Here is a 27,967-nt window from a genome sequence, read left to right as displayed (position 1 = left end):
TGTGCATAAATGTGAGGGACTGATGGCATTTAAAGCCGTGCAATCTGCACAAAGAGCTATCCAAGAAAACACCAATGGAGACTTCACCAAGCCTCTTTCCTGCCAGTCAGCTACTCCTGGTGTACCAGTCCTGGGTTCCCAATTCGCTGCACTGCTGTTTTGATGCCTGTTAGTCCTGCCCTGTAGCAATCGCTGTTTCCAGTCTAAGGGCCCTCTACAATGTTCCACAGTCCTGCTGTGCAGCATCGCCTGTTATTCCAGCCCTGAAACTCCACACACAGCTCTGCTGGTGCACGTTACTCCTGACTCTGTTACCCGATTGCTGGGACTTTCCTGATCGGAGACTGCCAATAATGCCATACTGGTGTGATTTGCTAATGAGGTTACTATGTCCATTGGAGATGGGGTTAAATCACCAAACTCATTGTCACTGATTTAGACCATAATAATAATAATTTGCAAATCTATAGTCACTTCCATCCGAGCATCTCAAAGCACATCCCAGACATTATGAATCCACACAACCTCCTTGTGCATTGACTATTATACTTAGTTTACAGATGGGGAAACTGAGGCACATAGCGAGTAAGCATCTTGCCTCAAGGTCACACAGTGAGAAAGCTGGGGATGAGACTAAAAAGATAACCCAGGAGTTCAGGAACCCAGGGCCTTGCGCTTAGCCCCTTTTTACACACCTCTTGATAGCCAGACCTGAAAAGCTGTTTTAGTAATTGGCACTGCTAAAGTCCAGTCATTATGGAACTGGGGTCCATTTCCATTCACTATCAAATGAGGCAGTGTTTGCCCCAAAAGTAGAGCCAAAGTGCCAGGAAATTTGAAACATAAATTTTCCTCCAGGGTCAGGACATAAAAGCAACTGAGAAACAAACATGTTACAAAGTTGTTCATGTAAGTCCTGCAGGGCTTTCTGCAGCTTCCTGGATTTTTTAAATTTATAAATCAACCCACAAAATTCCTTTTGAAACACTCTGCAATTCAATCCAGGGCTGTTATTTAGTGCTTCGCTGCCAATTCCACAAATACAAAGCCCTCTCCATAGTTTTTTACAGCTAATAAAACTCATATGATTTAGCTTCCCTTTTTTAGAAATGTAGCTTAATAAGTCAGGGAAGGTATGGACATGGATGAGTGTGAGCTGAAATAACCCCATTTACTGTATATTAATAGCGGTAAACTATTGTAAAGGGAAATCATGCCTCTCCAATCTATTAGACTTCTTTGAGGATGTCAACAAACGTGAACAAGGGAGGTCCGGTGGATATAGTGTACTTGGACATTCAGAAAGCCTTAGCAAGATGCCTCATGAAAGATTCTTAAGCAAAGTAAGCAGTCATGGAATAAGAGGGAAGGTTCTCTCATGACTCAGCCGTTGGTTAAAAGGTAAGAAACAAAGGGCAGGAATAAGTGGTCAGTTTTCACATCGGAGAGAGGTGAACAGCAGGGTCCCCCAGAGATCTGTCCTGGGACCTGTGCTGTTCAACATATTCATAAATGAGCTGGAAAAGGGGGTAAACAGTGAGAAGGCAAAGTTTGCAGCTGACACAAAATACTCAAAACAATTAAGGCCAAAGCTGACTGCAAAGAGTTACAAAAGGATTTCACAAAACCGGCTAAGTTGGGGGCGGGGGGGGGGGGGGGGAAATGGCAGATGAAATTCAATGATGATAAATGCAAAGTAATGCACATTGGTTGGAGAACATAATGCCAGCTATATATACAAAATGATGGGGTCTAAATTAGCTGTTACCTCTGAAGAAAGAGATCTTGGAGTCATCCTGGATACTTCTCTGCTAACATCTGCTGAATGAACAGTGGCAGTTAAAACAGCGAACAGAAGGTTAGGAACCATTAGGAAAGGGATAGATAATACGACAGAAGATATCACAATGCCACTCTATAAATCCATGGTACGCCTACAACTTGAATACGGTGTGCAGTTCTGGTTGCCCCATCTCTAAAGATATATTTGAATTAGAAAAAGTACAGAAAGGGACAAAAACGATTAGGGGTATGGAACAGCTTTCATATGAGGAGAGATTAAAAAGACTGGGAATTTTTAGCTTAGAAAAGAGATGACTGAGGGGGAATATGGTAGAGGTCTATAAAATCATTAATGGTGTGGAGAAAGTGAATAAGGAAGTGTTATTTTCCCCTTCACCTAACACAAGAACCAGGGGTCACACAATGAAAATAACAAGCAGCAGGTTTAAAACAAACATAAAAGGTACTTCTTAACACAACACACAGTCAACATGTGGAAATTGTTGCCATGGGATGTTGTGAATTCCAAAAGTATAACTAGGTTCAGAAAAGAACTAGCTAAGTTCATGGAGGATGGGTCCACCAATGGCTACCAGCCAAGATGGTCAGGGATGCAGCCCTATGCCCTGGGTGTCCCTAAATCTCTGCCAGGAACTGGGACTGCATGACAGCGGATGGATCACACAATAATTGCCTTGTTCTGTTCATTACCTCTGAAGCATCTGGCATCAATGACTGTCAGAAGACAGGATACTGGGCTAGATGGTCCATTGGTCTGATCCAGTATGGCCGTTCTTAAACATTTTATAATAACCCCAGTATGCTCTTCTCTTCCTCTTTTTTTCTTTGCTCCTTTCTTCCCCTCCTCCTCTCTACTCCTGTCACTTTCTAATTTTCCCTTCCTCTGGTTTCTTTTCCCCCCCATGCCATTTCTCTTTCATCTCTTCGTTCATCTGTCCCCCCCCCCACCATTCCCTGTTTCTGTAAAGCTTGGGGAAGTAGTCCTAGGTCTCAAGGCAGCATAGCTTCATGGTGGTCTATGGGACCATATCCTCCTCACTTCTGGATGTGCAAAATGGGCACAAATTGATCAGCAAGAAGGACTGAACCTGAAGATCAATAGCTGAGTGGGGCTGAGCATGCTGGAAGCTGCTGGGTTCCATGCTGGACTATTAGGAGTTAATTTACAACACAGAGTGTTAGCTGTTTGACCCCCATTAGTGTGAATGTCAGTTGTGCAGTAAACTCTTTGCAGATCACCCCACTGGGAGTACACCCCAATATGGGCATCAAGGCACTTCTATCATGTGAGCGGGCTGGATTAACAAGCATTACGGGAAAAGTAACTACTGAACATGGGCAGCAGCCAGCTTCCCAAGATAACCATGGAGTTGCCCTGAGTATACTTCATAGCAAAAGGCACCTCTGTGAAATGAGTTGTGTGTGTGTGGGCGGGGGAGCGAGTCTCAGTCCAGTTCCCGGTGGATAGTTGCACAAAGCACTATGATATTTAGTGCCGACTGATTCCTCCTGAGCAGAGGAAACATGAAGTGTGAACTTCCCCTTGCAGCCCAGGGGCAGTGTGTTTGGGGAGCTGTGCTACAGGAGCTTATTATGGGGAAAATATAGGACTGGGATCAAATACGGTGCCTTTACTGGCACTGCGAGGGATGCTAATGTCAGCTGGACCCCAGTGTGAATCTGGAGTCCTTCCAGGTACTCTGGTGCAAATGCTACCGATTTGCACTGGTGAAAGCGAGATCTGAATGTAGCCCCTATATTCAGCTAAGCCACATCAGTAAATAGTTATAAATAATGTCAATATCCGGCTTTAAAATTGAGAGTGGCGCAGTCACTGGTGTGAGCGTGGAGGTGGGAGCTGAAAACTCGCACTTCCCAAGCATGGCTCTGAAAGCGACTCTTCCGTTTGTGCGGGCAAGTCCCTTTGCCTCTTTCCCTGTCTGTAAACCGACGCTACCTCCTGGGGATGGAGAGAGAATAACGGATGCGAGGGTGCGAATTTCCAAAAGCGTTCCACGTTGGCCTCACTCTGCTGCCATTGAGGTCAATGCTAGACCTTGTATTGACTGCAGCAGGAGCAGCTGGCATTGGCATAAGAGCTTTTGAAAACCACACTTAATAGCTGTAAAGCATTTGGAAGGAGCTTAGAGTTGGGCCCAAAAGCATAAAAACAGTTCTCATTTTAGCTTCCAGCGCTAGTCTGTCCTGCCCCTGCTTACACTCATTTTTTCCCCCTCTGAGACGAAATTCTTGCCACCCAGCTCACCCCTTGCCTGTGCCAGCCCAGTGTTGGTCTATAGGGGCTATGGCCAAGATTTTCAAAAACCAAGCCCCTAAAGTGAGGCTCTTAAATAAATTACTGTTTTTTTTAAAAAAGCACTGGGTTGTGAGTACGCAGAGGGTTTTGAAAATCATACCAAAGGGAGCTAAACACACATGAATCCCAAGGCTCACTAATCCATATTTAGGCTCCTGAAAATGTGTCCTGACTGTTCTAAGTGTCTCGGCCAATGGGGTTTGTGCTAGTAAATCATTTAGTGTATGTCTACACTGTAACCCCCCTTCTTTCCCTGCTGCAGAAGCAAGTCTCAGAGCCCAGTCAACTGACTGAGGCTCATGCTATGGGGCTAAAAATAGCAGTGAAGCCAGTCCTGCTTCGGCTCTGAAACCCAGTGAGGCGGTAGGTCTCAGGTCCCAGACTCCAGCTGAAGTGGGAATGGGGCTAAAAATAGCAGCACAGATGTAGCGCAAGCCCAGTTGGCCTGGGCGCTGAGATGCACTACTGCGTCGTTGTTGTTGTTGTTGGTTTTTTTTTTTTTTTTTTTTTTTTGCAGTGTATACATGCCTTTAGGGTCTTTTGAAAATCCCAGCCTCCGTGTGGTTTTTAGAGTCAAACTTTGGGCATTGAGGTGGAGATCTTTAAGTGCGCAAAGGAGAGTTTGACTTTCAATGGGAGTTGGGTGCCTAAAACATCCATTTGTGCCTTTGAGAATCTCTTCCTCAGGCCAAAGCTTTCCAACCTGGTGCCGAGCACTTGGTTCCTCAGTATGTCCATGGAGGTACCCTGCATACACGTAGCCTGATTTTCAAAAGTTTGAGCAACCGCATGGTTTTTCAGTGGGGTTTGTGGGGAATCCGCACCTTTCAGAATCAGGCCCCTTGTTATGCAGATGCCTAAACAGGGATTTAGGAGCCTGACTTTAGGCCCTTAGGTTTGAAAATATTGGTCTAGAGATTTTTTTTACCCAAATTATCCAGCAAAGGTGCTAATCATGATAGTAGCTGAACACCTCACAATCATCAATGCATTGATCCTCACAACACCCATGTGTAGTAAGGTGGTGCTCCTGTGTTATGTATGGGAAACTGAGGCACAGAAAGACTCAGCAATTTGCCCACTGTCAGCCAGGGAGTCTGTGGCAGAGTTGAGGCTGGGTCTCCCAAGTCTCAGGGTAGCACCCAAACCCATGGGCCATCCTTCATCTCTGGGCTTGAGCCTGAAACACAGAAGCCAAAGAGAGCTTTGCCATTGACTTCAGTGGGAGCAGGCACTTAAACTGCAGTCAGACAGGGCTGCTAATGAGGCTGGGGACTCAGCCCTGATGATGGCATCTTGAAGCACAAAGCGGTAATGAATGGTAATTCTTCAAAGCCAGCCATTTGCTCTGTTTTTTCTCCCCTTAACAACTGAACTGATTAGAATGAAACTTTGACTTGATTAGTGATTATTGTCTCGGTATGGCAGTCGCTCGCAACCCTTTCATTTTCTTGGTTTGTTTTTTAAAAAACATTGGCAGGCTTCTCAGTCCCTGATTTAATGCCTCAGTTCTCTGCTCCATATTCATTTCTCTTTCTCTCTCCCTTTTTCTCTAGCATGAAAAGGTTTGAATTATTGTTTTATTTTTATTATTATTTCTTTTCTTTTTTTTTAAATTGGGGTATGTTTGAAATCTTGGGAGGACATTTGGGGCATCTGTCCCATTTTTGGTTCCCATGCTTGACTCTCATTACTGGCTGCAGTTGTTGAGAGGAAGCTATATGCAAGCCCAGGCACATTCTACACATGAAGACTAAGCTTTGATGGGAACGACAGAGGGAGCTTCAAATAAGTTCCTGTTACAGAGAAAAAGGCAATGGCTGCTTCATTTCCCTCTTCCTCCTGGCTTGCAGCCTGATGCCCATATTCCCATCTGTGCCCTCCCACATCACAGAGCTACAAAGGGTTAATATTAATTACTGACATCACAGCAGCACCTAGGGTCCCTGAGTGAGATCAGGGCTCTATTGTGATGCTATTATTATTATTATTATTATTTATTATCTGCTTTGTGTTAGCGCCAGGACCCCAAGGAGCTTACAGTCGAAGCATAAGACAAGAGAGAACAGAAAGATACAGACCCAGGGGAGCAGAAGGATGTTAGATGTTGTACGGCCATAGCGACAGGTACAATTCCTGCCCCAAAGAGCTTACAATGTGATAATGAAGAGAGAGATTTTTTTATAAGCAAATTGTATTTGGAACAACTTGCAAATCAATCACAAAGTCACAACGTCCACCACAACTGGCACTAACTGGCCCCATTGCTGGCCATCTTAGCAGAGAGGCCAAAGACTGAATAAGCCATAGAGACTGAACTGCTTTAAAAGTATGCTTGGGAACCTATTAGAGTTTGACTTAAGGCTATTTACTTTGTATATTTTGACATGTGATGTTGGCCATTTGTGTTTTGATGGTTATAAAACTTTAACTTTTGGAATTCCATGGCTACTCTCATGAAATAATTATTGCCTGACCTTCCACCATTTCCGGCAACTGTGAAAATTTAAATAGATAATTGAAAAAAAATGATTTAAAATAAACAGATATTATCCGCCTAAATTATTTAAAAAAAAATCAAATTTCACCAAGCCTGTTTCAAGGGGATCCCTTCTGGCCAGGGGATGGCATGAATGAGTGATGCTTGCACTACAGCTGCCTATGCTATTCCTGTTTTGTAGCTCAAAGAGGCTTTAGTCTCCAGTGGCATCAGATCCAGCACTAAATCAATCCCACACTCATCACATGCCTTCCACATAATTTACAAGAAATTAAGAGTGGAGAGCAGCTAGATACCAGCCACCACAGGGAATGTTGCTCATGTGCGGCATATTTCGATAACAATGGCTTATTAAATAATAACTGACATTTACCTAGTGCTTTTCATCCTCAGAGTCACCCAGACTTGGCAAACTTTAATTAATAGTTGTTTTAATAGTTAAATAACCTTTATAACTGCATTTCATTTGTTCTGGGCCCCTCGGAAATAAAGTCGTAATGATCTGAGTCAAGTGATAAAACATAACATATGGCTGAATGTTTGCAGGTTATTAATGAGTCAAGTAACCCGGCAGAGGAAGAATATATTTTATTTTCAGTGCCGTCTGCTAGGAGTGGGTATTTTGAGAGCAATAATACTTTTGCATGTGGGTTTGCCTTCCATCCATGGATCTCAAAGCACTCTGCAAATATTCATTAAATCTCACAGCCTGTGAGGTAGGTCAGTGTTAGAATCTCCATTTTATAGAAGGGGAAACTGAGGCACAGCGATGCAGCAACATGCCCTAGGTTACATAGTGAATCAATGGCAGAGCCAGGAAGGTAGTTCAAGGACTTTAGTCTGCACCTGCAGGGTATATATTTTAGTCTGCACTAGTGTGTCATGCATTAACGGGCCTGCATGGATCCTGCTGGTGTGCACTCAAAGTTTCCTAGTGCGTGTTCTCATAGACTCATCACCTTTAACATGAGAAGAGACCATCATGATCATCTAATGAACTGGAATGACGTTAATGCAAGGTAGGGAACCTTTGGTGGGTGACAGCAGGGTCCACGTTGGCCTGTTAGCATGTGCCATGCTAATGTGGTCTAAAATCTCTGAGGTACAGACTAAAGCACTGTGTAAAGCCTCAAGAGTCCTGAACCCAAATCTGCTCTAACCATGAGGGAGCATTCAATAGTTAGGCCTTGAACTAATACCACAGTGGCTCCATTCTGTGCCCAAGGGCATGAACTAGGGAGATGAATGGTGGGGTATGTCCCCTCTGGTCAGAGAAAGTTTTTCATAACCACACTGAATGCAAAATAAGACATCTCTGAAGCTACTGCGCACATCTGCCAGCTTCCCCTCAGCTATAGAGTCTTGCCCAAGCCCCCGACTGAGCAAAGTGCTTCAGTGGGAGGTTAAGTCCCATGGCTTTCAGTGGAATTTGTGTTTCAAGTTAAGCATGTGCTCACCTGCTTTGCTGAATTGTGCCCTAAAAGTCTGCCTGGCATGTTATTTGGCTCCATCTCACATTCCACTGGGAAAAGAGAACCTATTGTTTGTACTGCTATGCCTCACTTTTCTCCCAGTCTCTCTCTTTTCTTTGGCTCAGTTTTACCTCACCCCACACACTCATTAACTAAACAAATTTTGCATCAGAGACTTGCTGTATCAGATCTGTCCACCAACAAAGTGGCAGAAGCACCGTTGATTTATTTCTTTATGCAGTCTTTGCCATCTGTTTTTATATTGCTTTCAGCACAAGATGAGTGGCTCCCATATAGCGCCGAGCTTCATAGACTGCAAAGTTCATGAGTTTGCAGAATTTATGATAAGGAAGAAAATTGTCTTAGTGCATCATTCATCTGAGCAGGGTCCAGAACAAATGTTGCAACCTCCAGATGTTTCCTTCAGTTGGGGAAGTTTTGATAGCTGCTGCATACTGGATGACTGGTCAGTGTTCTGAAGCTCTTGCTTTATATAATAGGCCCACAGAAGTCAGACGACAAAAGAGCTTTTACTGTCCTACTAAATATGCCCACTGCAATGAAAATGTCATGTACAATAGAAAGCAGCTTCTGTTCATCAAACTCTTTTTGCATTGTATCAACACACCATACGACATATCAGTAGCTCACTCCTGCCTCCTGTTGTGGCTTCACCACCATTCAGGTTGAATTGGCCAACCCAGGAGCGTAGGACATGGCCAATGGAGCTTTGCGTCCGCTACTGCACAGATTCTGACATTACCTAAAAATCATGGCAGGTATACTTGTGCAAACAAATACTCTGTCCTGGATGCTACTTCAAACTATGTAACAAGGGAACAGTTCTTCACAATTTACTTTATGTTAGCAAAAAGAATGGTGTCTCTATCTCACATCTCTGCCTCCCAGCCAATTCCTCCTAATTTAAGGCTGGTAGTTGCCACTAAATATGCAAAAAAGCGTGGCAAGCTCCCTAAGAATGAAGCCTTGTGGGATGCCAGTTTGTCTATGGCCTCAGACAGACATCCATGTAAAATGGGTGCTGACGTCCACAGTCTGTCTCCTAGAAATTAGATTCCGTAGTCAGACGCCCGGCTTGATTTAGCTCTGCCGATTACTTCCTGTGGAACTTAAGACAAGTCACCTCCCAGGGTTCCTGGCTCTTGTTTTTATGCTGGTAGAAGTTTCTGGGGCTAGATTTTCAAAGGAGATCAGCACATTGTTTGCTGAGAGTGTTTGAAAATCTGGTCTTAAGTGCCACAATGGGAGCTGCTGGGTGCTGAGCACTTGGAAATCTGGCCCCTGTATCAGCTGTGACTGCTTTAGCGATCCTGAATGCCCCAAAAAGGGCAAAGGAAGCAAACTGCCCCATTTGGCTGTAACTCAACTCAAGAACATTAAAATTGTCTTGCTTGCATTTCCTGACTCTGGTTTCATCCTTTCTCTCTGCAGCCTATTAAGACACTATCCTGACTAATGTAGCTTAACACAGCTCCCACTCTATAGTTCCCAGAGCAATGTCTGCACAATAAAATTAGCTTTGTCAGGTATATTTTTGGTACTTTTCCTTCCCCCCAACATTACCTATTAATTGCTTTCAGAAAATATTCCAGAAATCTACTTATGCCCTTGAGCTATATTCATGTTTATTTCCATAACTGTTTGATACAATATTTGTCTGGAATAGTTTGCCAAAAGAACGGGGGGGAGGGGGGGGGTGAAGCATGCAAATGATTCCGATTGCTTCACATCTGCCTTTTTTTAAGCGACCCATATGGGAAAACATTCTTTTGCACAGAATTTGTTAGAGGTTTCATAAAATACATTGCACACATATTTTAAACACAGCCGAACAATATTTATATTTTAAATAGGACCAAACAGACCAATTTGGAGAGGGTATAAAACATGTAGGATGGCAATTCAGTTTGAAAACATAGCAGTTTATGAGGAGTGTCTGTTCAGTTTGTGGGAGATATTCAAGCAATACCCCTAGAGCATGTTTGGCACATCTAATAATAATAAGAATATGTGCAATTTAATGGGCACATTTCATTTGAAAGGGGTGAAGAAGAGATGACATCATCACTACACTTTTTCAGTTGAGGTACTGAACTGGGGATGGACACCAGTAGACCATTTGCCTGCTTGCCTTATATTTGGGTCCAAGGGTCGGATTGTCAGTGCTTTATTCCCATTGGAGAGCAGTTACATGATTGACTTCCTTGCAATTACTCACCAGGAGGAGTTGGGGGTTCACAGCCTAGTTATCCCAAAGGATGCATGTACGGTGCTAACACCTTCAGCTCCAAGAGGGAACTGGGGGTATTCAGCACATCCAGCAGTTGTACCTGCAAAGTGCCCTACAAGGTCACTTATGGTGGCATAGTTCATTGGAATTACTCTGATGTGAGATCAGAATCAAAGCACCTGCCCCATATTTAACAGTGTGAAATCCTGGCTCACTGAAGTCAATGGCAAAACTCCCATGGACTCCATCGTTTCACCCACAGCCTCATAAATGGCAGCTGACGGAGATGAAAGAAAAATGTCCAACCATACCCTGCACAGCAGAGTGACTGAGGAAGTTGGGCTGTGTGTTGTGCATAGAAAGTTTTGCACAACCCATCCGGTCCTGTGTCCAGGCATGGTGTTCTTGCAATCCCATACCTCTGCACTCATCTTAAAAATGCCCAGATTGGGCCAAATGTTGTGCCCCAGCATAGCCAACCAAGATGAAAACACATCTCACTGTGACATGTCTTATTTCTAAATTGCATCTAATCTAATCATTCAAAAATATTATTCTCCCCCCTTGGTGTGTTTCATTAAATATACAAGTTCAGCATCTAAGCAAGAATGGATTTGCAGGTTTTACAAGTGAAAGGTAAAATCAGAAACTGAAGAGAGCTAATCAAATTCGATTAGTTAGTTTCAGACTTCACTGAGTTTTGTTTGGTCTAGTTTATCTGAATCTTTATTAGATAAGCTTGAATTGGCAACATTGTGTGTGATGCAACAGCCTACGTGATATACATCTGAAAATGCAAATGGGCACCAGACCCATAGCTACACTTCCTGAGAGCAACTCACAGCTAGCTCTGCCTGCCTTGAAATAATTTTATTTAATCTTGGCTATAGACATAAGTACACAAAGATCAAGCCACTTACAACCTTAATTAGGATACACATAAATAATGGCTTACTGGATTAGCCAGGAGTATAGAGGAGAGCTGTGAAAGAGACGCTACTAGTATTTCCCTAACAGTACAATTCCCCCCTCCGCCCCACTTTACCTGCGAAATGGCAATGCTGGGAAAATGGAGGAACAGGAATGTAGCCAGTATGGAAAAGAAGCTCAGAGAAGCCTGTAAAACCTAGATAGGTGGATTGGATAGGGGAAAGGGCTAAGTATGGTACCCATTTTATGAGTGTGCAATAGAATTGGCAGCCAAATTCTCTACTGTTAGTGTTAGGAGAACTGGGCCATGCTTTTGTCTCAGTTCAAACCCAACCAGAACCGTTTTAGAAGGTGGAAGAAGTTGAGGTGACTTTTGATTTTATTCTGTGATTTGTTTTTCCTGGGATGCCCCTGTGCTTGCTGGCTTGGGCTGGGCCCCAGCCCAGAAACACTAGACTATTCAGGGGGTGGGATCAATTCTTTTTGTGTTTCTGAACTGGTTAAAGACAAAGGAGGTAACAATTGAGTAAGTTCTCTGGCTGGAAGAATTACTGAGGGGCGTGAGCACTTGGAGCTTTGGATGCCTTGTTTGAACATAGCAGAACTGCCATTCTTTGTGAGGGAATACCTTTTATTGGACCACCTTCTGTTGGTGAGAGAGACAAGCTTTTGAGCTGCACAGAGCTCTTCTTCAGGTCTGGGAAACTAACTCGGATTGTCCCTGCTGGTAACCCTTCACCAGCTGGTGAGAGCTCAAGTCCTTCTGGGAGCTCCAGGCAGCTCCAACCTACAGAAAGCTCCCTTGCTACTGGGAGCCCGATGATCAATTCTGTGGGATCTCCAAGAGAGCCACTGGATTCTGCCTGGTCACTAAGGTTCTCAGTCTGTTCCTCTTTCGGGTACTCACATTAGAAAGGAGAATTTGTGTAGCACTTGATCAGGATTCTCACCCTGCCCCCTCTGCAATCTCAGGCCTGCAGGAGGGAATATCTCATGCACCTAGCCCTACTCAGAGCTAATTGCCTGGGGCTTACACACATGATACTCCACACCTGTGCTGATCAGACTGAGTTCAACAGGGTGAGCAGACAGGCTGGGCTTCTGAAGGCAGGGAGAACACTTCTGAGTCGTTTCCAGCCATCACTCTTCCCTTAGCATGGCACAAGGAAGTAGTGTCGATTCTGAGTGAACTAGACGGTGCGTGTGAATGTGCGCATCACTGTCCCCTACTGGATGGACTCAGAAACGCCCCACTGCCTCACTGTCGAAGGCCTTATACTGCTAACAGCTGGTGAAGATTCTCCTTTAGCTCACTAGGCAGGTCTGCGCTTTTGGAGCAGGACTGTCACCATGAAGTGCTGTATGACCACAAGTGAAAACCAGGAAGTCCCAGGTGAGCGCAGTTTTGTTGCAACCCTTCGTTTCACCAGGCAGGGAATCATTTGTGAATATTGTTTTCTTAGAGCAGGTCTTTGCCAGGCTGGGCCTCTCGATACACTGAATGAGCCACAGCTAGTGCTGCCTGAACCTGCGCTATTGACAGTAGGTAAAAATGATCATTTACCCAGGCCTATTACTCATCTTCTGCCTTTAAATGATAGAGACTCAGCCAAGTCAAAAATAACTCTGGCTGTGGTAGTTCATCCCAGATCAGTAGTCCATGTGGTCTCTATCTATCAATGTGTGTCCTATACTAATGATGTGATAGCTGTGAAAAGTTGAGCTATTTACACAAGGTCACTTTATTAGTAGGGAAATCGCTCTTATGATAAATGAGCATTTGGCAGCCTGTCACAGGTGCTCTCCTATCCCGCTCGGCGAGATTCTCAGCGCTGTGGCACAGCAGCCTTAGCAGAAAAATATACCTCTGCCACAAACCAAGCAGCAGATGATAAAGAGGAGCTGGGTTATTAAATGGACAGTGTCGGAACTAGGGAATGGAATGTCCTTTCCTTGCTGAGTTGGTGAGCTGACTCCTTTGCTGATCATGCAGTCTAATACTGTCTCATTGTTTCCTTCTACTTTCCCATCTGTCTGTATCCACCTCTTGTTTCTTGATTTACACTTCAATTATAAATCCTTAGGACTAGGGACCTGCATTTTGTTCTGTGTTTGTACTGCACCTAACACAATAGGCTACCGTGAAACAAATAATGGTAATACTCACCTTCTGTGCATTGGGTTAACCTGAGTCCCTCTAATGTATCTTACTGCAGCTATACTTGACTGTGTCAAATCATTGGTCAGTTACAATGTTTCTTGGTATTTAAAAGATACCAATAATAGGAAAGGGAAGAGGGTGGTGAGGAGAAGCTTGGAGGTTCTGAGTCCCTCAACTCCCAATTAAATTGACAGGAGTTGAAGTTGCTCAGCACCCTGCGGGGATGGGCCTCAAGAGAGTTGCGTGATCCTGGGATATAAGTCCAGTGCCCTATTTTGTTCCCCTCACCCCCCAGCTGTTGAGGCCCTCCACACGGGGTTTTCCAAGGGACTTAACATTCCATTATGCAGCTAGAGTGACATAAAGGGGCATTGTCCTGTTGGACAAGTTCCCATTGTCCTGTTGGATATTTTAGTTATTTACCCTCATCTGTCTTTTTTCTGAATTGGTCTCGGTGCAGGTCTCAACTTGGATCTGAATTATTTTAGCTTAGGTCTGCTTCTGAATCATTCTGAACACCCAGTGGGATCATATGGGATTTTTGGATGAGCAAGGAATACAGAATGAGACACTGTAAAAACAGACGGTATAAAACCCTCAGTGGGATCCTTTTAACCTGCTGTATCTGGACCAAAAAAAAAAAAAGCATTTGTAAGCAAATCAGTAACATTCTTCCTCCCCTATTTTGAGCATCCTTCATTCGCTGCTTATCTATAGAAGGCTAGTAAATTGGCCCAGCATGGTCACACGTGCTCAGCAATCTGTCAGCACTTCCAGCAACATGCTCTAGCTACTGCCTGTGGAGGCAGAGGCTGGAGGTGGGTGAGTGGCAAAAAACCCAGCCAACTCTAAAATAAATAAAGAAGTAAATAAATCATCAGCCATTCCTGCCCTCTGGAAGGCTTGGAAATACAGCATTTGTTGCACTGACAGAGAAATAAAAGTGCCCAGCGCTTCCATGACGTCTGAGCAGGATTCCGTTGTACAAAGGAGGAAGGCACGGTGGAGGGGCCAGAGGAGGTCAGTGGGTTGGCATGGGAGTCTGCTTTTCAGCAACTATCCTAGAGCAGGACAATCTACGTTCTGTCCCCTCTGTTACTGAGAGTGTACATCATGGTGACAACAGTAAAGTGCTAGGTGGAAATGGATTTACTTTCCCACAAAAGCGCTAAGTGCTTTGAGATCCTTAAAGGAAAAGGGCAAAGCATTAGCAGACCAGACCATTCAAGCACCTGTCTTCGCTTCCATTTTTTAACCAAGGGAATCCTTGGCCAAGAATTTTGCAAAAGGGACAAATGATTTTGAATGTCTTGATTTTTCACTTGCTGTCAGGGCACGTCCTTCTGGAGACACCTGGGGATTAGTTCCATTCAGGTCTGACACCCCCCTTCTGATGCTTGTTCACACTACATCCCGCCCCTGCCCCTGCCCCTCACTCTCCCAGACTCAAAGTGCTCCCTCTCCAGGACTCAGCCCTCTGGCCAGGATACTGTACAGTCTCCCGCTTCCAAGGCCTCAAAGTCCCACTGGACTAGCTGTCCACATGCCATTCCAGACAGTCTTCTGCTCCAAGGTCAGGGACTGCACCACTTCCTTAGCAGCTGATAGGGGAACCCAGGCCTATCCACTATGCTGGATTCCAGCCCACGGACCCTATGTCTAACAACTAACCTGCTTGCTCCCAGACCCTGTCATGACTTCCAAGGGTTCCTTCCTACTTTTCTGTCGTCTGGCCCTCTCTGGGTTTGCCAGGCCAAACTCACTCCTCCCAGGGAGTAACTGCAGACTACTTCCGCTCTTTGACTTCTTGCCAGACTCTGTACCCCAAACAAACCTCCAGTCTCCCAGGGAGTGACTTCAGACTGCTTCCCCTGCAGCCCCTTCTGTGCTCAATTTCTTCCCTTTACGCAGGCCCCACCAGCTCATTCCCAGCTGAACTTTATCTTCCATTCGGTTTTATTGATCTCTGGCTCTCCTCCAGGTGCAGCATATGAGGTTAATTGACCTAATTTAACCTACTGGTGCACACCCCGTCACATACCCAACTCGAGAGACTTTTAAAGGAGACTCATTTCAGACAGTGGCAAGTTCCCCTTGTTCTGAGCACTTGCTCCCTTTTGAGCATCCAAAAACAGGCCCTTAAAATCACTTATGCATTTTTGAAAATTGTATCATAAGTGATTTAGGTGCCTAAGTCCCATTTACAAAAGTGACGTAGGTACTTAGGGCTGGACTGTCAAAGGTATTTAGGTGCCTAGTGGAATTTACAGAAGTGCCTAAGCGGGACCTAAAGCCTATTGAAATCAACCTAACCTGCTTAGTGCTTTTGAAAATCACAGTAGGTGCCTAACTGCATCTCTAGGCACCTAAATACCTTTGAAAGTCTGGCCTTGGGTGCCTACATTCCACTGCCTTTCAGGGACACGTAGGCTCTTACGTGCCTAAATCACTTTTAAAAATGGGAGTCAGGCTCCCAGATCACTTAATCACTGCTGCATATTTTAACCCTTTTATCAGTGGGGCTTGTTAGTAATTCTATGTATCTGCCAGTCCCCCGTGAAATCAGAGACACCCGTCTTCTTTGATGGTGTTCTTGCAGCTGGATTGGAATGGAAATGACTTTCACAGCAGCTGGAAGGGAAAGCTGATGCTGATGTATGATAACCTGGCTGCATTACCAAAAGGCATAAAATAATACAAGACGTTATTTTTCAGCCAATGTGCTGACGGCACCATTTTTGTTTCTTAACTGAAAATGATGTATGAATTACCCCCCACCTAAAGCCTGAAATATGCATTGTAGACTGTGTTTTATTTGGGCTGTAAAGTGGTACCTTTATTATTTTTCTCTCCTGAGCTTCCTTAAATGAAGCTAGATTTGAAAGTGAAATATGTATTATATTTCAGAAGAGGGATTACATTTTAGTTTAGGTGGTGGGGGGGAGGGATATGTTAATCTGCAGGGCGGCTGGAAAATGGTCTCTCAATGGTGAAAAATGGCCTAAGTGTGTGTCTCTCAAGCACTGAGCAGCTGCCCCCAAAGAGAGACTGTAACAGGGTGTGTGCACTGGGATTCTGTCTGAGATATAGTCATGTTATTTCTATCTCTCTCATTCACAGGGTGGTAATTATAACAGTATTAATACCAAATATAATAACGGAGTGAGAAAGATGCTGTGGTCAAAGCATAGAATCAGGTGCCAGGTCTCCTGGGTGCTACACCTGGCTCTGTCACAATCTTCCAGTGAGATCCTAGATGAGCACTTCACCTCCGTTGCATGTCACAAGATTGGGCCCAGTAACCAATACCAGGTATAATCAATGCTTTCCCCTCCTTTAGCACCTTTCACCTCAGGATCTCAAAATGTTCTACGGACACTCACTAAAACCTGACCACACCTCTGTATTATCCACATTTGACTAATGGGGTCACAGAGTCACCCAGCAAGTAAGGGATTTGCTGTGACCACTAGTATGTGCTCTCTCTCCCAATGGATGGAAAGGGCTTGGTGGCTGGATATTCTATATTAAATGCACTTTGTCATTCCCGTCCCAGGCCTCAAATTGAGTGAGTTCAGGTGCTCAGATACCACAATGATGGGTGTTGCAGAAAGACCCAGAATAGGCTAGAGGGAGCACAGTTCCCCTTTAAAGAAATTAGCTTGCAGTCAACTCTTCTGACGTGTTCACTAATTTTGGGTGACTCACTTTTGGGGGGTTCCAAAACTCAGACCCATTGGGCCTGGTTTTCAGCAGCGCTGGGCACCTGGCTCTGCCACTGGAACAGTGGCTCCTTAGCCCACCTCGTGGTCAGTTACCAAGTGGCTCTAGTAAATCACCCCCAAAACAGAGGCTCTCGGAACTAGTGAACACTTCTGGAAATGTGGCCCTTAGCATGCACGCTTGGAGGATGCAAAGACAGAGGAGTTCCCTTGTTGAATATTCCCCATTGATAGAACCAGCCCTTTCCGATGCCACAAGAACAGATGGCCCAGAATCCAGAGCAAAAGTCACCCTAAGCCCCTCTGTGCAGTTATAAACCCCTTTTTTACAAGCAACACTTTCTTCGGACAGTTCACAGATATAAATTCAAAACGATGCCATTTTCCACCCAGGGCTACATGGTGATGGCACATTCATCATGAGAGGTGGCAGGCCCTACTGATCAGTGACACAGACAGCAAAACTGGCTTCTGCCTTTTCTGACATCCAGATGCAGGAATTGAGAAAAATATTGTGTCTCTGGAGACAGAGAGTCCCCATGGATTGACATTTTCTCTGCCTGATTTATTGCTTTGCACCTGTTGCCAAGCAATGAGGTGTGAGCCTGCCAGACTGTTTACAGTGCAGAGTTGCAGCCTGGGGAGAATTCACATTGTTCATCACCCAGGGATAGAAATTTAGAAATTCAGTTCAGATTTCCAGCGGTGGACAAAAGGCCCAATAATACCACTTTGTGTGGGTTTGCATCGCTTGCTCTAGTGGGCGGGGAGGAAGGACAAGAAACAAACAACCAAAAAACTTCCAAATGTGCTTTCCCAGCAGCAAACTGTGTATACCAGTTGTTATTGCTATTTAATGTTGCATGTGTGCAAATTCTCTCTGCCAGTGGCTCCAAGCACAAGGCCATTTTTGGAAATGAAAGGCCAGATCCTCTACAGTCCCCTTGAGTATTAAGTTACACAGAGGCTGTGCCGTTCCCAGCTTGGAGGGCATTAAAAGAGCACGTGTCCCGAGTGTCCTTACACACCCTGGTGATCCAGAGCTGCCAGAACTGCCCCTTAGGAGATCTGGGACCAACACAGCTACAACACTGCTGCTAACAGCATAGTATCAGTTCTAGCAACCCTATGGCTACTCTAATGAGTGCGGCCATTTGGGCCTATAAAGATAAGCTCCAGGTGCCTTAAATCCAGTTTTGGCCTTCTTCCTCAGTTTGGCCATGAATACAGCTCTGCTGGGCTAGAGGAGTTGGGTAAAAATTCATTCAAATTAAATAAACACCCATATTTATTAACATTTTTAAACGTTATTGAAGTTCCTATCAGTCCCCATTTAACTCAGCTGTGGTTTTCAAAACCACAGTGAGAACCACGTGCAATTGAAATTGTATCTGGCCAAGCCCTGGCACTTTTTAACATGAATACCATTTGTTTAAAAATAGAAATATGCCGCTTTCCAACAGCAAGAATGAACCAAGCTATTAAAGGCTTAGGATTTTGTGACTTCAGAGCTATTGTACTCTTAATATTTCTTGGTGCATTGATGTAGAGTACATAATATAGTGAATAATACTGTTGGTTTCTGCTGTTCCAAACAGTACAGTGGAGAATTAATTGGATAAAAACAATTACAGCTGAGGAGAGAAAGGGAGCATTTCAGAGTATTTTGTGAAACGGGAGACTAGGTGTTCTGAGTGCACACTGGAAAAACTCCCCATCTTTGCTGTCCAAAAGATTTCAGGCCTGATTCTCCCCTGCTTTGTGGAGTCATTTAGACCTAGGCAAAGGGGGCGAGTGAATGGAAAGATCTAATTCATGAGCATTGTCCACACACTTTGCTTCCAGTTTGTACAGGGCCAAGGCAGTGGAAAATCAGGCTTGTTTACATGCAGACTTGGACTGGTTTAATTAAACTGGTCCCAACCCCTATGTGGATGCCCTTATTTCAATGTCAGAGTGGTTTATTGCATTTTATCTTAAACCTGTTCTTAATCAATTTAAGCAAAACCAAAGTAAGCCCGATTTAAACTGAAATAAAAGTATCCACGTGGTCTTTGGCATCGGTTTTACTAAACCAGTTTAAAGTCACATATTAAGTTAAACCTGTGTAGGTCTGCATGTAGACAAGTGCTCAGACCCATTGTTTTCAACGTCAGTATAGTAATTGGTCTGTCCTCCTACAATCTCTAGTAGCTACAAAGGTGATATCAACCTTTCAGTTGCAGAAAGAAAAATAACCAGGAAGAGGTCCGATGTTTGTGCAGAATTTTGCGGGCATGCTCCACAACCTCTCCAGCCTGCTCCCTGTCGATGTGCCATTAACTGAACCTCCCTCAATTAGGAGTGAGTTTTGGAAAGATTTTCCTCCTGCCTTTTAATCCATCCTCAGCTCCTTCTGCTTTCAGGGTGAAATTCACTCCCATGAGGACTTAAGCAATGCATTGAGGAGAGATTAATAAGACTGGGACTTTTCAGCTTGGAAAAGAGGTGACTAAGGGGAGATATGATAGAGGTCTATAAAATCATGAGTGGTATAGAGAAAGTAAATAAGGAAGTGTTATTTACTCCTTCTCATAATAGAAGAACAAGGAGCCACGCAATGAAATTACTAGGCAGCAGGTTTAAAACAAACACAAGAAAGTATTTTTTCACGCAACATACTGTCAACCTCTGGAACTCCTTGCCAGAGGATGTTGCGAAGGCCAATACTATAACGGGATTCAAAAGGGAGCTAGATAGATTCATGGAGGATAGGTCCATCGATGGCTATTAGCCAGGATGGGCAGAAATGATGTTCCTAGCCACTGTTTGCCAGAAGCTGGGATTGGGTGACAGGGCATGGGGCCTTTGGGGCACCTGCCATTGGCCACTGTCAGAGGACCGGATACTGGGCTTGATGGACCTTTGGTTTTACCCAGTATGGCCGTTCTTATGACTTTTTTCTGGATTTCTGCATAGGGCTGAATTTCATTCTTAGAACAATCTTTCTCCACAATCCCTACCTTTCCTCTTCCTTCCAATTCAGTAGAGATTTTGCTCAGATGAGGTTTGGATACGAAACCTTTGGCTCAGTCCCAAGCATTGCCCGGTTAGCGGTAACCCACATATATACAGCACCATCTCATTTTTTAGTGTTTTTCCCCCCAACCCAATCATAAACATAAGGCTCTGACTCCCACATTGCATGCAGCTTGGCAGTTCAAAGAGAGATCCATCTCTCTGTTTTTTGAAGCCTATGGCCAATGAAATCAGATGATTCTGGCCCTGCTAGCAATACTTTGTTAACAAGCTTTTAGAAACAAGGGAGAGGTGTGTGGGAAGCAATCTGTACTTCCTGTTCTTTTAGTTTTTGGCCTTTTCTGCCTCCAGTAAAATTTTCTTGCCTTGTAAGTTTCCTTCACCTTGTTCATTATCATTATTATTTATTTTATTTTACCTATTTTGGGTTTTTTTTTGTCTCAGTAAAGTCAAGAATGGGGTGGGGGGAAGGATTGCTTGTGATTTGGTCGGGGCCTGTGATTTTTCCCCTCTCATAGCTGTTAGAAGTCTCTCCTCCCTCACTAGATCACCTGAGTGGGAGACATTGAATCTCAAATCCATAGGCATTCAATAGGGCATATTCCTCCTTCCATTTTTACTGCAGAGTGAAAACCATTTGCCGGACAGAGAATTCCTCTGTACTCATGAGGGAAACTTAACATACAATGGCAGCTGGGTGCCACTATCTGAAACCTCAAAATATCCTTTGCACCTCATCCAGGGGGCCTGTGCCCCAAGCTTTGTGAAATGCTACCTTACATTTTAACTGACACTTTTTCACAAGCCTGTCTCACATTTCACCTTCATTCACATCTGGTGCTGTCTCCTGGGCCAGCAGCATGGGCTCTCAGACTTCAGGTTTCACAAGGCCAACTGATCCTTACGGGTTCCAGAAGGCCTCCCCACTCATCTCATAATTGGTGAAATGCATTATGGGCTAGATCCTCAGCTGGTGTAAATCAGGGTTGCTCAGCTAAAGTTGCTATGCTGATATACACCACTGTGGACTCACCCTATGAGTTGTTCCCTTTCTTTGAAGCATGAGGCATTGGCCCACTGCTGAAAGAATTATATTAGACTAAACGCAATAATGAGCTGATCTGCGATAGCAGTTCCTGTCATGGTCTTGGGAGGTTCTTATGTTTCCTAAGAGGTTTACTCCTCAGGAGGGGTATTCGTGGACCACAGGCTATTTCAATATTACTTTAAGGGGTTCTCAAAATATGGAGATGAGGCCAGAGCATAGAGTGACTGGGGAGCTAGAATGTGCCCTGTGGAATCCTGTAGTCCAGGAGGCTGCTGGTCAGAAGAGAAGCCCATCAGCAGAGCTGCGATGCTGGAACAGTGCAGGTATTACTGGCTCAAGGAAGTTCTTGAAAGAGCCGGGGATGTAGATGGGGCAGTAGGATTAGAACAGGAGTGGGCGCTGCAGATCAGGATGGAGGTGTATTGGCTATGTTGTGTGTGTGTGTGTGAGAGAGAAGCTTACACAGCACCTGGTAATATTCAGTGATCACCAAACTGACATAAATTAAATTATGTTCGATCTCTAACTAGAGCCTGAGGGCCTATCCTGCCACTGACGTCCCCATGGACAGGAGCAGTATGAGACCGTCCGTCATCCAGCTGAAATAATCATTGAATCGCCTGAACTCCATGTGTTTTCCTTAGGAGCTACCACCTGCGGCTTGGAGAAGCCGGGAGCTGTTGAAAAAGAACTGGGGTAGGAGCTTCGCAACTGGCCAAATTATTGAATTGGAACTGCAGATCCCAAAGGAACAGCAGGGAGCTGAGAGCTGAATTCCTTCATTTTTTTGAGATTCTCTGGCTCAGCTCTCCAGCAAATCTGCCTCCTCCCCACCTCACTCCTCAGCCCCAAGGCGATTTTCAGATGTCTAGTAGATTATGCATTTGTGCTGCATCTGTGCATGTATTTCTCTCTTGAAATGGCGTTAGATGATTTGTTTGTCCTTTGGAGTCTGAAGTTGTCTTTTTTTTCTTTTCTTTACCTCCTGAGATAAGTTAACCTGCCAGCATGCCTTCAGGGGAGATATAGATACATATAGATACATCCCCTACTAGTCATAAATTGAGGTTAAAAATTAGTAAGGAGAACAATGTAGCCTAGCTGTTAGCTTTTGAGCTGCACGGACAGATGCTTATGATCCTACCTGCATTAATTAGCACTATGGAGCATGGGATGCTCCGTAGCATCACCCATCTCCTCTTTGCATTGTGCCCAATGCCAGAAACGGCCCTGAGATACATAGGACGTGATTCTCACCTGGTGTAAATGGGTGCAGTTCTCTTGACTTCAACAAAGCTTCACCCAATTATACCAGCTGAGACTCTGACCCAAAATTTGGTACTGGATTTCAAATGCACTGCCATTCCCACTTCCCAGAGTTCAGCGGTGTTCCGATCTAGGGGCCAGTTTGGGCTTATTTCTACTTAAAAACACATTTGTTGCAATGTCAGTGAAGTAGGGCTGATTTTCTGTCCTTTTCCGAAGCCCATCCAGAGGCCACATTACAAGTATAAGGACACTTCGCTCTGTCATTTAGGACTTTTCACGTGGCGATTGATCCAAAGCCCATTAAAGCGATGGAAAGATCCACTGATTTCAGTGACCTTTGGACTGTCTTTGGAGCCTGAGATCAAGTAAGTCTAATGGGAACCGGCAAATATAAACATACATTCTGTGGGGGAAATTCCCCTATGCAGAGGCCTAGCAGCCACTTAAATTCCACTTTATTCTTCAAAACAAGCCTTTAGTGGAATTTGATAGGCCATGTGCTGCGACGGTGCACAGATGGGGAAAGCACTCTGTGCTCCAGTAGCGTCTGCCTTGTCTCTTGGTAGCAGTTGGCACCCTGTTATCTGTACAAATCTCTAGACTAGGTATTTTCTACCTAGCCCATATATTTGGGGCACCTGCATGACTGCCCTGCTGCCTGACTCCAATTTCTGAGTTGTCACTGGAGAAAACTGAAAGAGAGAGGAAGAAAAATAAAGAAATCAGGACATGCCCCTCGAGGTCTTCAGGAGACTGTTCCCATTGGAAGGCAGCCCCTGTGGAGATCAGATTCACTCTGCATTGGTAGCCTGACATCTGTCATCTCCAGCATGTCTCAATCTCTCTCCAGTGGCTAGGAAGTTTCTTCAGACAAAACTTAAATTGCTCTAAATATTAAAGGATTAGGTTAAAACAAGCCTGCTGGAGACACTTATGCACCTTTTATATACATGAGAGTTGGGTTTGTGCTTTTTTGTTTTCTGATGCTGTTGCAACCCAGGGCAAACTTCTCCCCCCTCCATCTGCCCACTGTGTCTGTCTCCTGAGTATTCTGCACTGTCACCAAGTATAGGAAATTCCCTCTGTGGTGTTTGCTTTCTCCTGATGGCTCAGGTATTGGCCACTGCCAGGACTAGGATACCTGATTGGATGGAGACTAGATGGGCTTGTGGTTTTTTGATGTGTTATGGTTGAAGGCAGCTTTCTAGACTGTGTGGGACATTGGGCTAAAGCAGTATGGCTGGAGACAGGTTACTAAACTAGATGGGATTGTGAGGGTTCTCGGGGTACCCAGGACCTGTTAGCCCCTGTCTCCAGCATGACAAAGAGAACCCAGATATTAAAGCACTGATAGGTACTGGAGGGTATTCTGGTTAAAATTCCACCCCTAAATTGCAAGGAAGGTTGGTTGTGATCTCTCTGCCTCTGATAGAATCATGCAGTCTCTTTGGTAGTCAGCCCTGCCAGAGATGGGTTATCCAGGGGGACTGTAAAACACTTCTACAAAGTAAAGTATTTCCTTTGGAATTGACCAGGTTTCAGGATGAGTTAGCTTAAAAAAAGTTCTTAGTGGAGAGGTTAGGAATGGGAAGCTATGTTGGAGGAATAGTGTCTGACTCAACAGGCAAATAAATATACAGTGGGCATTTCACTTCTCTGCAAAGGCCAACATGAGGTCCTAGTCCAAGGGTTTAAGTGAGATTAAATAGTCCATCAGCTTTGTTTTAGCACTCTGGCAGGGGGCCGTTCTCACCTAGAATGGCTGAATGGTAGCTGACTCATAGATTATTTTTGTAGTGACTTGTTGAGATGTTAGCAGATTATTATTATTTCAATTGCAATAGAGCCCAAATGTGACAGGCTCTTTCCAAACACATAGGAAGAAACAGTCTCTGCCCCAATGTACGTATAATACTATCTGTTGGTGCAAAAAAAAGGAATAATTTTTCATCAGAACATGCAGTTCAGCTGAAATCATGTCAATTTTGCCAAAATTTTGTTTTAGAGACTAAAAGGTTTTGAAGATGTCAAAACATCCATTTAGACATTTTTAGTATAAAATGTTTTGATTTTTCATTTTGTAATCACTTATGCTTTGAAATATTTTTATATTTTACATATTATAATACAACCTTTATAAAAAGTCAAAATCAAAACAAAATGTTTTGGACAGTCCAAAACTAATTGGGGGGGGGGGGGGGGAATGACCTTTCCTTCTGGGAGAATTTTGAAAATTTCAGGTCATGTTCTGATTCGGAATAATGCCAGATTTTGAATTCTCAAACTCCTTTGTGAAATGAAATTTCTGTCCTCTACACAGCTCTGCTTACAGCTATTTTCTCTGGTGTTCCACAACGATAGGGGAACTCTCTATGGTATCTGGGTAGCATCTTGCAAGTACTGTGTGTGCAGAATGCCTGAGATTCTTTTTCTGACATCTTGAGGGACATGAAGGCAGGCTGAATTTTTCTGGTCCCTAAACACCCTAATGAGATGACATTCATATGTAAGGAAATGTCACCTCCAGTGTTAGTTATTATAAATCACTCTTTGCTGGGTATGGCGTTACAATATATAGCAATTTTTTTCCTTGTGAATTTAGTTCATTTAGAAATGAACAGAGGTTACCTACAGTACATATTGGAATGGAACATTCTATAATCAACAAAACCTGAGCTTTAGCACTTTTAGCTTGTCTGGGTGACAGATGAAAAATTGATAGCAGAATAGCAAGTTCAGAAGTTGGCAAAGGTTCAGACTCTTGGCCAGTTGCATTCTGGTTGCCCTTGTTGCTGAGCAATATTCTCAGCTCCCCACCCTTTGCACTAGAATTAGTGTGATTTTTTTTTTTTAAAGCTCATTGTTTCTCAAGAGCAATTATTCAGGATGCAGCCAAAACATGTGTTCTCTAATTAGAGGGAGGGAAAAAAATATTCAGCCTTACAGTCCCTTTGACTAGATATTTCTTTCAGGGTTGGATTCATTGAAGAGCCTCTTTGATTTTCTTTCATCTGAATCCCCCTCATTTTCCTTCAAGGAGCCTTTACTCCTTTCCCCACCTTTTTTCTTTCATTCTTTCTCAGAGCCCTTTTTATCTTTATCTTTCTGTTTACAGATGCCAGTCATCTACCTCTCTCATCTCCACTGCCTTCTATTTCAGGCCTCTCCTCCGAGTCCTTCTTTTACCTTTCCCTGCTACCACTCAGCCTTTCCGCTTGGCTGCACTAAGCGGACTTGTGGTACTTGGTGCATCTGTCATGGTCGTGTGATCGTGCCACTGCTGCTTGCCTGCTATTTCCTCACTTCTCTTGCTGTGTTGCCACCTGCCTGCCTGAGGATAGTCTGGCTGGCTGGTTCTGAAGCAAATGCCACCGCAGCACTTCCTTCAACCAGTCTTCAAGGGACTGTGAGTCAATGGAACTTGCACCTCAGATAGTTCCATTCCGATAGGAAAGGGCAGACCTGTGATTGTGCTACAGTGAGTCTGCGATGGGAAAAGTTCAACACAGGGACAGCATGATGCTGTTTTTCTTATGACTTATTTACTTATATTCCTGCAGCACCTAGACGCCCCAGTCATGGACCAGCACCCGTTGGTGCTAGGCGCTGAACAAGCACAAAACGAAAAGTTCATCCCTGCCGCAGAGAGCTTCCAATCGTGGTATATCTTGCTTTTGATACGGTCTCGCATGACCCTCTCATAAACAAGCTAGGGAAATACAACCTAGATGGAGCTACTATAAGGCGGATGCATAACTGGTTGGAAAACCATTCCCAGAGAGCAGTTATCAGTGGTTCACAGTCAAGTTGGAAGGGCATATCAAGTAGGGGCCTGCAGAGATCAGTTCTGGGTCTGGGTCTGTTCAATATCTTCATCAGTGATTTAGATAATGGCATAGAGAGAACACTTACAAAGTTTGTGGGAGATACCAAGTTGGGAGGGTTTGCAAGTGCTTTGGAGGATAGGATTAAAATTCAAAATGATCTGGACAAACTGCAAAAAGGGTCTGAAGTAAATAGGATGACATTCAATAAGGACAAATGCAAAGTACTCCACTTAGGAAGGAACAATCAGTTGCACCCATACAAAATGGGAAATGACTGCCTAGTAAGGAGTACTGCGGAAAGGGATCTGGGGGTCATAGTGGACCACAAGATAAATATGACAACACTGTGACACTGTTGCAAAAAAAGCAAACATCATTCTGGGATGTATTCGCAGGAGTGCTGTAAGCAAGACACAAGAAATATTTCTTCCACTCTACTCTGTGCTGATTAGGCCTCAACTGGAGTATTTGTCCAGTTCTGGACGCTACATTTCAGGAAAGATGTGAACAAATTGGAGAAAGTCCAGAGAAGGGCAACAAAAAAGATTAAAGGTCTAGAAAACATGATCTGTGTGGGGAGATTGAAAAAAATGGGTTTGTTTAGTGTGGAGAAGAGAAGACTGAGAGGGGAAATAAGAGTTTTCAAATATATAAAAGGTTGTTATAAGGAGGAGGGAGAAAAATTGTTTATAGATTCATAGATCCTAGGACTGGAAGGGACCTCGAGAGGTCATCGAGTCCAGTCCCCTGCCCGCATGGCAGGACCAAATACTGTCTAGACCATCCCTGATAGACATTTATCTAACCTACTCTTAAATATCTCCAGAGGTGGAGATTCCACAACCTCCCTAGGCAATTTATTCCAGTGTTTAACCACCCTGACAGTTAGGAACTTTTTCCTAATGTCCAACCTAGACCTCCCTTGCTGCAGTTTAAGCCCATTGCTTCTTGTTCTATCCTTAGAGGCTAAGGTGAACAAGTTTTCTCCTTCCTCCTTATGACACCCTTTTAGATACCTGAAAACTGCTATCATGTCCCCTCTGTCTTCTCTTTTCCAAACTAAACAAACCCAATTCTTTCAGCCTTCCTTCATAGGTCATGTTCTCAAGACCTTTAATCATTCTTGTTGCTCTTCTCTGGACCCTTTCCAATTTCTCCACATCTTTCTTGAAATGCGGTGCCCAGAACTGGACACAATACTCCAGCTGAGGCCTAACCAGAGCAGAGTAGAGCGGAAGAATGACTTCTCGTGTCTTGCTCACAACACACCTGTTAATACATCCCAGAATCATGTTTGCTTTTTTTGCAACAGCATCACACTGTTGACTCATATTTAGCTTGTGGTCCACTATAACCCCTAGATCCCTTTCTGCCGTACTCCTTCCTAGACAGTCTCTTCCCATTCTGTATGTGTGAAACTGATTTTTTCTTCCTAAGTGGAGCACTTTGCATTTGTCTTTGTTAAACTTCATCCAGAAACCCCCTTGGGAGCTGCCACCGGATGTGCCAAGACTACCCCTGCTTCTGTTTTCCCTGCCAGCTCAGGACTCCAGCACCCTGTCTTGCTGCGCCAGACACTCCCATCTGGCTCCAACACAGACCCAGGGTCTGAATCACTTGCCCCAAAGCTGCAAGTTTACCTGAAAACA

Source organism: Emys orbicularis, chromosome 15, assembly GCF_028017835.1.
Source record: "Emys orbicularis isolate rEmyOrb1 chromosome 15, rEmyOrb1.hap1, whole genome shotgun sequence".
Lineage (NCBI taxonomy): Eukaryota > Metazoa > Chordata > Testudines > Emydidae > Emys > Emys orbicularis.
The sequence above is the reverse complement of the archived record's forward strand: the minus strand, read 5'-3'. Positions refer to the sequence as shown.